This window comes from Emydura macquarii, unplaced genomic scaffold (genome assembly GCF_026122565.2).
Source record: "Emydura macquarii macquarii isolate MOO-44397 ecotype Brisbane River unplaced genomic scaffold, CSIRO-AGI_Emac_v2 contig_2377, whole genome shotgun sequence".
Taxonomy (NCBI): Eukaryota; Metazoa; Chordata; order Testudines; family Chelidae; genus Emydura; species Emydura macquarii.
Window position 1 is genome coordinate 1 of NW_027132514.1, and position 12,374 is coordinate 12,374.

The following is a 12,374-nucleotide window of genomic DNA, read 5'->3' on the forward strand; positions in this document are numbered from 1 at the left end:
AGGTCAGTGCAAACCACTGCGGGGGCCCTGGACCTTCCACCTCGCCTGGGCAGCGCACTCCGGCAGATGGGGCCACAGACCAGGGGCTGCTCTCGGGGCGCCCCAGCCCTCTGCCTGGGCTCGCTGCTGCGCTGCTGCTGGTGACAGCGCTGCCTTCAGAGCCGTGCGGCCGGAGAGCGGGTTATTCATAAACACATGAGCAAAACACCCACCCCAGTGCGCTGGGCAGTGTGCTTTGCCTCCGCTCCTCACCTTGTGGCGTGCAAGTCCAACAAACAAACGTTCCTTTAACACGCCACTCCCCCCCCCTCCGCTGCACCCCACTCACAGCACCCCGAGTTCAGAGGTGCTCGCAGGTGAGTTCCCCTCCCAGCCCTGGGGGAGGGACGGGGGATGAGCAATCCCTCAGCAACCGTGTCGCTCTGCGTTGCCGCCCACTGCTGCCGCTGCGCTGCTGTTCCACCCGCCGCTGCTGGCCGCTGCGCCATCGCTTTCTCTGCTCCGCCTGCCGCTCGGCTGCAAGCTCTGGGTGCCCTGGCTCGAGGTCCCACCGCTGCACCCGGCTCTCGGTGATGTCAGCACTTCACGGGGGAACCTCGCGGCTGGTGCAGGCCGAGCAGTCACTGAAACACGGCCTCAGAGCAGGGCGAGGGCTGGGCACTTAGGCCTGGTTACCAGCGAGTTCAGCTCTAGGGATCATTGAACAGAGCAAAAGATTCTCGACTGAGTCTAGTCAGCTCTGTCCTTACATAGCAGAGAGCCGAAGGGCCAGATGGGTGCAGAGCTCCTAGACAGGAGCCCCCCACACCAGCAACACCCGGCCCAGCCTTTTCCTTTTCTGCTTGGATTTGGCACCTACCTCCTGCTTAGCGAGTGCAGTGCCACAGACACGCCACCTCGCGCCAATCAGTCGCCACAGACGCGATTTCTAAGTGAAGTGACCCTGGCCCGGGAGCTGGGGACAGAACTCTCCAATGGCAGGAGTTCTTTCTTCCAGCTGAGTTTTATCCCCAGATCACGGGTCAAGGATTCATTGTACTTAGACATTGCTGTGCTGGCTGAGGAGAGGCTCCCGCTGTCAGCCCCAGCCCTGGGGTGACCGGACCTTCCACTGTCAGCCCTGCTGTCAGCCCCTGCCTGGGGCTCCCCTGCCAGCCTGGGAAGTGGGAGAGGGGCCCCACTGCAGTCCCCCTCTCTCCCCCCCCCAGGCCTGGGCAGGGTGAAGAGCCCTCAGGAGCAGAGCTGAGGCTGGGAGAACAGAACTGTGGCCTGGGCAGTGCAGGGGTGCTGAAGGGGGGGGGCTGACGGGGTAGAGGGGCTGTATTGATGGTGGGTTCTGAGCAGATGGGGTGAGTGCTGGGAGGGTGAACTGAGGGTGCTGGGGGTCGATGGGGTGGTGGGGCGGAACTGATGGAGTTGTGATGATGGGGGATGGGGAACTGAACTGAGGGGAGACCAAACTGAGGGAGTTGGAAGGAGACACATCTGATGGGGGACTGGAGGACAGAATTAATTGCTGGCAGGAGATGGGCAGATGTGGGGTGAGAGCTCCTGCAGCAGGGACCAAAATCACTTTTTCCTGTACACGTGGGAGAGTGGCCGACACAACAGTCACCCGTGCACACCCTGGGGATGGGACAGGGCAGGTCGAACATCAAGAGACTGACCTAAAAAGCACAATTGCATCTTTTTAAAAATAAGCCTCATGATTTTGGGGCCAATTTCATGGTTTTTGATCTCTTGAAGTTGGCAATACTGAGTTAGGAAGGCAGGAACCAATCAGTAGGGCCACGCCTTGGCTTTCAGTCTCCCAGGATCTGCATTCTGCAGGATGGGATCTAATTAAGGAGCTCTGCAGGGGGAGAGGAGAGAGAACTTTTCACCTGGTAGTGAGGTTAGCAGGGAACCACATAGAGTCAAAATGCAGTTCTAGACCCTCCACATTCTCTTAATTTGATTTAAGGGGAGACTCTGAGGTTTGAGAAATATTGTTGTAAGTTCCAGAGGGGTAGCCGTGTTAGTCTGTATACAGCAAAAACAACGAGAGTTCTGTAATACTTTAAAGACTAATATTTAATTTCAACAGGCATAAGCTTTCGTGGGCTTCAACCCACTTCTTCAGATGCAAGTAATAGAAATAATACAACAAATATAGGCAACATATATAGGAGGCAACATGTACATATCCAAGGACAGTGACAACAATGGGGTAGGTGGATGAAAGCCGGGTACTTGAGGCCTAATGACAGCCATTGAGTAGGAGGTGAGAATGGGTTATCAGAGAAAATTACTTCTTGTAATGAGATAGCCATTCCAAATCTCTGTTTAAACCCTGTTTGAATGTGTCAAGTTTGCAGATAATTTCTAACTCAGCAGTTTCTCTGGTCCTAACCACATCAATCACACCATAAGGGGCTCATTCACCTGCACATCCACTAATGTTATATATGCCATCATGTGCCAGCAATGCCCCTCTGCCATGTACATTGGCCAAATTGGACTGTCATTACGCAAAAGGATAAATGGACACAAATCAGACATAAAAAATAACAACATCCATAAACCAGTGGGAGAGCACTTCAATCTCCCAGGACATTCTATCTCTGACCTGAAAGTTGCTATTCTCTCACAAAAAAACCTTCAAAAACAGACTTCAAAGAGAAACTGCTGAGCTCGAAATCATCTGCATCATGTGCAGGTGTGTATGCAGATCTAGGTGCGAGCGGAGGATTGTGGGAGCAGGAGTGGGCTGCCAAGTGGGGCCCAACTGGCCATCTGGGGCTCAGTGGTGAGAAGGGTGCAGCCGAGGCCCATGGTGGGCAGCTCTCAGCGTTCAGGGTCTGTGGGCGAGGATTGTGGGAGGGCCAAGGTGGGCTCCACTGTGTGCTGAGAGTGTGGGGCAAGCGAGGGCCAATGGCAGTGGGGGGCCTAGCAATTCATACTTAATTGATAGGGCAGACACCATGGTCATGAAGGTAGTTTTTCAATAGATTATGCTTTCTTTATACTCTCTAATCTCCAGCCAAATTCTGTACCCACTGATAATCTGTACATCATGCCTAGATATCCAGGAACTTCTTTGCTTAAACTCTATATTTAATTTTCTTTTAAAGTTGATGTTTAATAAAAACTTTTGAATCTGTTCTGATCAGTTCAAAATCTGACATGTTCTGTATCTGAGAACTCTATATAAAATGGGTTTTTAGAAAGGGAGATGGAATAGTGGCTTGCTCCATCCACTCTATGCATCAACCTGGTACTGCAGTATTTCCAGACATGGTGCACCTTGCTGTGGGGAGAACAATCTGGTGAAAAACAAAGGAAATATTTGTGGTGCAAATGTACTTGTGGTCTTTTGATGTTGTATTCAAGTGTTAATTGAACTCTTCTTTCTTGTTTTTTGTAGTTTAGTAAGTAGTGGTTTCTGTGGGGCTTTAGTCTCTGGTTTCTCAACAGGAGAGAGCTGCGGTTCCCTGCCTTTCCCCGCATCTGGGTTTAATTTAGGGAACAGTCTCTGCAAACGTGTTGCCCAGACTAGGCAGAGTTTGTAGGAGCAGAAGAAGAGCGAGGTTGTAGCCCTTTGAGTCAGACTCCTAGAGTTTGAAGCCAGACGGGAGAGGTGTGATGTGTAGGGGAGTCACAGAGAGGGCAGATTTCTGAGGGTGGTGCTAATGGTGGGGGGCATTCGTTCTGAGGGGATCCGCCATGGCGAAGGTGCCCCTCAACAGAGCAGACAACAACATCAGGCAGCTGATAAAGAAATGGCTGTTCCTCCCCCAGAGAGCCAGCAAGGAGCTGATCTACATCTCTCACAGGCAGGGTGGTGCCAGCGTTCCCCGCACGGGTGACCTCTGCACATTGCGGCAATCACCCATGCCTTCCACCTGCTGACATGCCCTGACATCTGTCATGCGGGCTGACTTGAGAGGGGGGGCAGTTAGTATATTGTGTGACATCAGCATGGCCGAATCATAATAATCCATGTGGGATATGCCATGCCAGGTGTGGTTAGGAAGGTTATGATATGCTAAGTAAGAGAATATTACTTATTTCCATGTGTAATATGTGAAAGGGAAGTTAGAGATGTATTTGAGATGTCTGTGTTTCAATTATGCTGCCTGAGCAATGCCCCAGATAGGAAGGCTGCAGAACAATGGCCTGCTTAATGGCCCATTAAGGCATTCCCAGGTGCGAGGGGCCCAGAGAAAGAAGCCAGCATCACCACTGAGTCACCAGCACCTGCTGACGTGACTGGACCCCAGGCACACCTGAAGAGTCGCCAAGATTGGCCCATGTGATTCTGAACTCCATTTTAGCTCCAGCAAAGTTCACAGGCCACATGGCCAAAAGACAGAGGATATATAAGATCAAGCGAGAGAAACCATTTTGTCTTTGTTCCTGTCCAGTCTGCAGACACACACCTATCTCTGGACCAATTCACCTTGCAACTGAACCGAAGGACTTAGACCCATCCAGGTACTGGATGTGAACCAGAGGAAACTATACAAGCCTGCAAATCCACATTTCTTCCAGAAACCTGAAGTATATGGACTTTTAATCATTTGTATATCTGTGATTTGCTTTAACCCTTTAACATTTCTCTCATGGTTTATTCCTTTCTTTTTACAATAAACCTTTAGTTTAGATACTAAAGGATTGGCTGCCAGCGTGATATTTTAGGTAAGATCCAAACTTATATTGATCTGGTGCTGTGGCTGACCCTTTGGGGTCAGAGGGAACCTTTCTAGCAAAGAGCAGAGAGTTTGAGTAACTGGTCTCTTCGCTGGACCTGGTGCCGATTTGGGAGCCTGGAGCTGAAATGCAGTGAAGGGGGCTGTGGGCATTTGTGGACTGGCTTCGTGATATCCAGCGTGGGGTAATCAGAAGCAGTTCGTGGCTCGCTGGGAAGCCGGGCTTCAGTGTCACCCACCAGCGTGAGGAGAATCTGCTCTCCTTTTGCAGCCTGCCCTGACCTTGGCATTATCAGTTGGCTACCCTGGGCACGGGTCGTATCACAACATCACAGTAAGGAACAGTGCAACGAAAGCCGTGCATGACATAAAGAAGCAAATTATCGCCAAGACATGGCCATGTACCTACGCCGCTCGCTGGCTGGCAAATTTGGATGGGCAGGGGCAACATCATTTTGCTCTGGACCTGCGCTCGCAATGCCGCACGACGCCAGGGGAAGCGCATTGGCTGCCGCTGGAAGTGGTGTGAATAGTGTCAGGAGCTGGGAGTCCTAGTGCCACAGATCAGGACCGCTGACACCTCCATCACCTCGCTAGCCAGGGGCATGCTGGAGAGGACCCTGAAGGCCACCATCCACACGCTATATGTGGAAAACCTAAAGCGAAAGCCAGACCAAGACAAGGCCTTCGAGCTGACCAGCAAGTGGGATGCCTGCAACCACTTCCTCCCTGGGGGCACCTTCACCCAGTTCGCCGACTGGAGGTTCATCCACCGAACCCGGCTCAACTGCGTCCCGTCCACCACGGGAACCAGAACAAGCATTGCAGGAAGTGAATTACAGCAACGAGACCCTGCTCCCCGTTCTCTGCAGCTGCAAGCCCCTCTCCAGAGCCTGGCAGCTGCGCCACAACGCCATCCAGAACCGCCTGGGGAAAGCCATCCCGCCGCACCTGGGGAAGGTCGCAGTGAATTCTGCCATCCCCGGAAGTGTCAGCCGCCTGCAGCCGAACGTCATCATCACCAACGAGGAGCAGAAAAAGATCGTCATGGTAGACGTCATGATCCCCTTCGAAAACAGGACCCCGGCCTTCTGCGAAGCCCGAGTTCATAAGTGTAAGAGAGTGAAGAGTTAAAAGCTGGACAAGTAATTGGGCCTAAGCTACAGGGAATGGATTCATGGCACAGGTGAACCTTGTTTTTCTTATTTGTTGGAATATTTAGCTAGAGTCTGTTCTCTCTCTTCTTTCCCTCCCTTTCTAGTGATTTCCCATAAGGAGTGAAAGTAACAAATCACTATTCTCCCTCCTGCCAAGGTTTTTGCTGGGACTACAGCATTATCTTTTTCCCTCCCTTGCATACAGCATATTTTAAAGAATATTAGTAAGTTTCAAGGTAAGGTGCCTGCGCTCTGTGCAATAACCCTGTAAACAACAAACGGGCGGGTATAATTGTAATCATTATGTAATAATCAATATTCATTTTGTAGGCATTAATGTAACCCAATAAGGGTCTATGGGGCGTGGCTGGCAATGTGTACATTTACAGACTGTCATGGATAAAAGGATTGTAAAGTAACCCCTCGGTGCTCACTCCCGGCGTGGAGGTGGAACGAGCAGGCAGTAAAGGTTCCGTCTCCCCAATCCACCCCCGGGACAACCTGTTTGATTATTTCTAACAACAAGGAGGTGAAATACGCCCCCCCCCGGCCGATACCTGAGAGCAAAGGGCTCCGGGGTGGTGACAGAGGCTCTGATCATCGGCGTGCTGGGCGCTTGGGACCCCTGCAACGAGCGTGTACTGCGAGCCTGTGGAATCGGTTGGTGCTACGCCTGGCTCATGTGGCGCCTCATGGAGTCGGACACCATCAGATGCTCCAGGGACATCTACATGGAGCACATCACTGGACACTGGCAGTATAAAGACGAACGGGCTGGAGCGCCAACGTGAATCGGCGACGAGATGGGAATCAAAAGCTTTTCTCTGATAGATTTAATGTCCTGAAGGATTATCTACACCATAACTCTCACTCAATGAGGGTACAACCCGCTTTCATTACCGTTCTACTTCCTACAAACCACTCTTCAATGTAACTTTTGTATGAACAACGTACCCTGTTACCCGCCTGCTTGTATTTTTTAACTGTCAAACCTATTACCCTCCACCCGGGATACCGCAGATTATGCTTTCCTTGTATGCTCCAACTTCCAACCAAACTCTGTACCCGCTGATAATCTGTACATTGTGCTTGGATGTCGAGAAACACTTTTGTTTAAGCTCCGTACCTCATCATTATTTTAAACACTATTTTTAATAAAAGTTGTTAAATCTGTTCTTATCAGTTTAATATCTGATATGTTCTCGATTTGAGATCTCTATATTAAATGGATTTTTAAAACGGAGATGGAACAGGGGCTTTCTCCATCCACTCCACGCATCGGCCTGGTATTGCAATACTTCCGGGAGTGGTGCATCTTCCCTTGGGGAAAACAATCTGGTGAAAAACAGAGAAAATACTTGTCTACGCCCCCCCTTCCCTCCTGGAACTCTACCGGGACTGTTCCCACCGCGGAGGCAATTGCGTCTCAGAACTGGGGGACAGATGCCCATAGAGGGGTCGATCTATCTCCACCTTTCGAAGGGTCCCCCCTAGCCATGCTCCATTGTTCACCCTTTCCCTTCCTGTCCACCCCACCCCCAGAGAGATCAAGGAGAGACCCTTGATTCCCACTCCACCCTCTGCCTTCTCCTCTGCAATGTTCACTCCTGTGCTCCCCCAGCTTTGTCCCTGAGGCCGATCCCAGCAGGGCGAGGGCAGCGGCTCCATTACCCAGGCTGATGCCAAGGAGGCCAATTTCCAGGGGCTCCGGGATTGGGGCACGCAGCCCGTTTGGTCAGGCTGGTCCCCAGGCCTTTCCATCACCTACAGCCCCTGGCACAGCAGCTCCTGTTGGCAGAGCCTGGTGCTGACCCGGGGGCGGGGGCCGGTTCCAGCCCCACAGCAGCTGGGCTGCGGGGAGGGGGTGCCCCTCACTGCCTGGCTGGGGACGCAGACATGGAGCAGCAGGCAAGCCGGGCTGTGGATGCGGCAGGCTCTGACCTAGGAAGTCCAACCCCCGGACAGGATGCAGAGCCACTTGCAGGCAGCACGGCCCCCGGGCCGGTGCATGTTTCAGCATTTGCTAAGCGAGCTCCTTGCTGGGCCGGGCCGGGCTCAATGGGGCTTGCTAATAATTCCAGCACAAGCCTCTGCCCTGGCTGGTGTGAGGGTCTGACTGTAGCCATGGGCATATTTTAACACTGGACGGTGGGTGTGTGTCTCCGGGCAGGGGGGTATCAGCCTTTAATGGCATTTACCAATAAAACCATCACAGTTTCAGTGGCTCAGCTGGGCCCCCCACTGTTGTTAGTTCCCAGGGGAGCACTGGTGACCCCCCCCAAGAGCAAAACACAGTCACACACAGTCCCTCCCTCCCGTTAACACACTGGGTCTCACAGACATGGCCCGGGTGCGATATCTGTCACACCTGGTCACAGGACGGGCGCTGTATAGGGGAATGGGCCCTTCACACATAGATCCCCCCCTGGGTGCCTGGGAGTAGGGGCTGCCCCCCAAGCCATGGGCCTGATCCCGTCCTGGGGGGACCCTTGATTAGGAATAGCCGAATCTGGGGCTTTACCTGGGGTGACTGACTGACCGCACACTTTGGCCGCGCTCAGTGCAGAGGTGTTCCTCCCACCCTTCCATCCCAGAGCCGGATAGAACCCAGGAGTCCTGGCTCCCAGCCCTGTGCCCAGTGGGGTCCCCAGGCACCTCGGCCCTACCCCGTGTTTCATGAAGGGCTCGGCCAGCTCCCGGTCCTGCACTCGGCAGTCTCAGTCATCCTGGCTGCAGATTATAGCGAGTGGAAAGCTGGGAACTATTTTATCCCTTGCCATCCACATGTGATTAATCTCTAATTGCCATTTAGTCAAGCCCCGCTCACCAGCTCACAAACACTGAGCCCACTTTATCCATGTTACCCGACACACACACTGAGTCATCAACGCCAGTACCAGCCAAAAGAACAAACCAATATATTCTGAACTAGAGCAGTTTCCAGGCAGGATGACAGAGGACTGGGGAAGCGGTGCAGGGAATGGCCCGCAGCTTTGCAGGGTCGCCGCTGCCATGGCACCCGATTGCCCAACCATTTGCTCTCTTCCTCCGTTTCTTTTGTCTATTCATTGCCTTTCCCTTTCTTTCTTCCCCCTGCTCTTAACTTTCCGCCTTCCTCTATTCCCCGCCCCTCCCTGTAACAGATTCGCTCCCTGTCCCCGCTTCCCCAGAATGAGTCTCATGCAGAAGCGGAGGAAATTTGGTGCAGCGACATTTCAGATGGATTTTGTTCGACTGCTTCAAATAGCGCCATCAAGCGACTTTCCAGGCTTCTCTGCCCACTTTCTGCTATGGAAGGGGAGTCCAGCCAGAGGAGCCAGGTGTGCAGGTGCGTGTGCAGATCTAGGTGCGAACGGAGCATTGTGGGAGCGGGAGCAGGCGGCCGATCCGGGCCCATTTGCCTCCCTCCCAGGCTTGGTGGTGAGAAGGGAGCTGGCCGGGACCGTGGTGTCGGCAGCCGGGGATGGCGGTCGGGGATTGCGGGGGGGCCGAGGCGCGCCCCACCATGTGCTGAGAGGTAGCAGCAGGGACTCAGTGACTCATACTTACCTGGCAGGGGAGACACCGATGGGCCTTTCCCGGTACCAGAGGCACGGACTCCACCCCCGAAGATTTAATGGATTGCCGACCAGGTCCCACCTGAAGACTCCATGGGGCCCAATAAGGCCATTGTTACGGCCATTGTCCCTGAGGCCAGCGTGGGGCTAACTGCGCCATGGGCTCTGGCACTTTATGGGGGCATCAACTCGCCCGACGAGTGTCTGCCCTGGGAGACCCTGGGGCATCATCGGAGTCAGAGGCCCTGGACCTGGGGTACCGTGTATGTCCCCGGTCACGGGCACTCTTCCGTGCCAGGGACCACACCCTCGACGCCTCCGACCTGAAGGACGATGAGGACTGCCTCTGTCATCGTGAGCAGTGCCGATGAGCAACATCGCACTCCAAAGAGCTGTCAGTACCGGAGCGTTGTCTTGGTACCAACGATTTCCAGCACCACTTGCCTTGCGGCTCTGTGGAAGCCTTTGATGACCAAGGTCGGTGCTGTCCCGAACTCCTCGGTACTCAGCCAGACTCCAGCGACCGGGTTCTGCGCTGTCTTAGTGTGGGTGAACTCTGCAGTGCCGGGGCTTCCTCCAACGACTGGGTTCTGTGCTGCCTGGATGTGGGCGAACTCCTCGGTGTTGGAGAGCGGGAACAGGAGCTGTCCAAGCACCGCCTGGCAGACATTGACAGGTGCCACCTCCTGGCTTGCGCTGCCTCCGGTGCCGGGGATCGACGTCAGCGACAAGAAGGAGACTCCACGTCCAGTGTCGGTGCAGGTTGGCTCGATGACACCGACCTAGAGCGACTACTAGGGAAGTGGCTCTGCTCTACTGTAGGTGACCATCCAGCAGGAGATCTTCCTCCCTGTATGGGGGATCTCCTCCGCCTTTCAGGGTGTGGAAACGGAGAGAAAAACTCTTTGATAGGTTCGGTTTGGGATACGGGGGTTAAGCGAGACAGTGATAATTCTGGGGGTTTGCTTAACCAATAAACCCTTTATTTTATAATAAACAATTCTATTCTTATAATAAACAGTTCTATTTCTATAATAAACAGTTTCACAGCAAGCAATTACACAGCAAACAGTGATAGCAAAGGGCAGGAGAACTCCGTGCACGAAAGGACAAAATGCACCACCCAAGACTTTAGCGTTTTGTGATCTCTCCTGGATCAACGCGTGGCTGCCAGCATGTAACACTAGGGTGCCCGGTTTTGGAGTTCCCCAAAGAAGTTACAAGACAAACACAACAGAAAACAGTTAATCCATACTCACAAACATTATATACAGGTATACTATGCTGGCCAAATTCAGTTGCCGTTTGCTTTAGATACTGCAGACGGGAGAGAGCCACTGTGAGTGATCAGTTCACAGTGAAGCGGGCTAGTGAAGATGCGTCAGCCCACCGAGCCGACACGACCAAGAGATATGCAGGATGCCAGGTGGATTCAATTCCTCTCTGCCTTCTGCCACCTGGGTTTGAACTTTTATAGTTTCCCCTGGTCAGCAGAGGCTAAGCCCCATTGGTTGCTATTTGCTGCATGACCTTCTAAGGTCATGGCTTGGAGTTTAGCCAACCAGGTGCTCCTGATTTCCTGGGCAGGTATGAACCAGCCAACCAGGTGATTACAATTATCCTGGGCAGTTGCTGACCACGCACCAGCAGGTGGGGTCACTTCATTTCCTTATAAGGAGACAGGTACATGCGGCTCGTGCTGCTGAATCAACCCTCCCTAGGCTGCCTCTTTATCCACGTGGGGGGGGGGGGCAGTGCATGTGGTGCTGCAGACGCAACTATGCAATTCAGTCTCCACACAGGGGGACCCAACATGGGTTTCCCCTGTGACACTGACCCCTTCTCCCTTGGCGGAGGTGGGGCGGAGTCCACATAGGCAAGGCCAACAAGGCTCTTGCCACCTGAAAAGCCTCCAGTGTTGACGGTGTCGGCAGGGGCACTCTCCCACTCCCAGGAGTCAGGGAGGCCCCCAACAGGAGATGCAGGCACTGGAGAAAGAGTCTCAATGAGCCGATGTCGGTGCATCTCCGCATTCGACCCCGCCCATACCGACGGCGCAAGGGTGTCCACGCACCGCGCGCTGCTTCCTCATCTTCTTCGGTACCAGTGAAGTTGCATGGTGCCGAGTTGCAGGCGGTGCCAACGGCGCTCTCTGTACTAATGCACTCGGTACCGAGGTGCAGCGGGTTGGCTTGGATGCTGGGTGGAGCGCTGCCTCCATCAGCACGGTTTTCTCGGTCCTTTTGAGTCCTCAGTTTGAAAGCCGTGCAAATTTTGCATTTGTCCTTTCTGTGGGCTTCCCTCAGGCACTTAAGGCAGATGTTGTGGGGGTCACTGAGTGGGAAAGCCTTCCCGCAGGAGGCACATGGCTTGAAACCCAGCGACTGGGGGGCATGGCCTGACCATGCGAAGTCCCAGCAGGGAACTGCCTTATCTCTAACTACACTTAACAACACTTAACTAACTGAAACTAAACTCAGAGAAGGAACAAGTCCAAACAAGGTGAATAGTACTTGCTGTGAGCAAGGCTAGTTCCAGCAACCATCACGGGCGGAAAGAAGGGGTGTAGGGGCGTCAGCACCTCATATACCGTGGCATGTGCACGGGGCTCCAGGGGGCACCAGAGCCGGCCCTACAGGATCTGCTAAGGGGAAAAAAGTTCTGGGTAACCGTGCACGGAGGCGTGCACACACCTATAGTGGAATGGACATGAGCAAGCACGCGAAGAAGAACCAGTGAAGACAATAAGTAGAGCGAGAGAGAGCAGCTGCACAACACGGCCATCTGGGCTGTTTATAACACATGGTCATTATGATACATGTGGAACTGAACAACCTGCTCTGACAGTTCTATGATTATTTTGTTAGGATAAATATTTTGCATTTCTTGAAATGACACCATTGAAATACCAGTGACGCTGTTTAGAGAAGTTACATTTCAATGTACATGTGAGTGAAGACAAAAAATAA

At 53.2% G+C, this 12,374-nt stretch overlaps 2 non-coding genes across 2 annotated transcripts; both read left to right on the forward strand.

Annotated features, from left to right (window-relative positions):
* The first annotated feature begins 3,100 nt into the window (after nt 1–3,100).
* Nucleotides 3,101–3,290, forward strand: LOC137161847 (U2 spliceosomal RNA). Its single transcript, XR_010922196.1, has one exon. It is a non-coding gene; the product is annotated as a U2 spliceosomal RNA (small nuclear RNA).
* A 3,690-nt stretch (nt 3,291–6,980) lies between these two features.
* Nucleotides 6,981–7,168, forward strand: LOC137161846 (U2 spliceosomal RNA). The gene has a single exon (XR_010922195.1). It is a non-coding gene; the product is annotated as a U2 spliceosomal RNA (small nuclear RNA).
* The last annotated feature ends 5,206 nt before the right edge of the window (nt 7,169–12,374 follow it).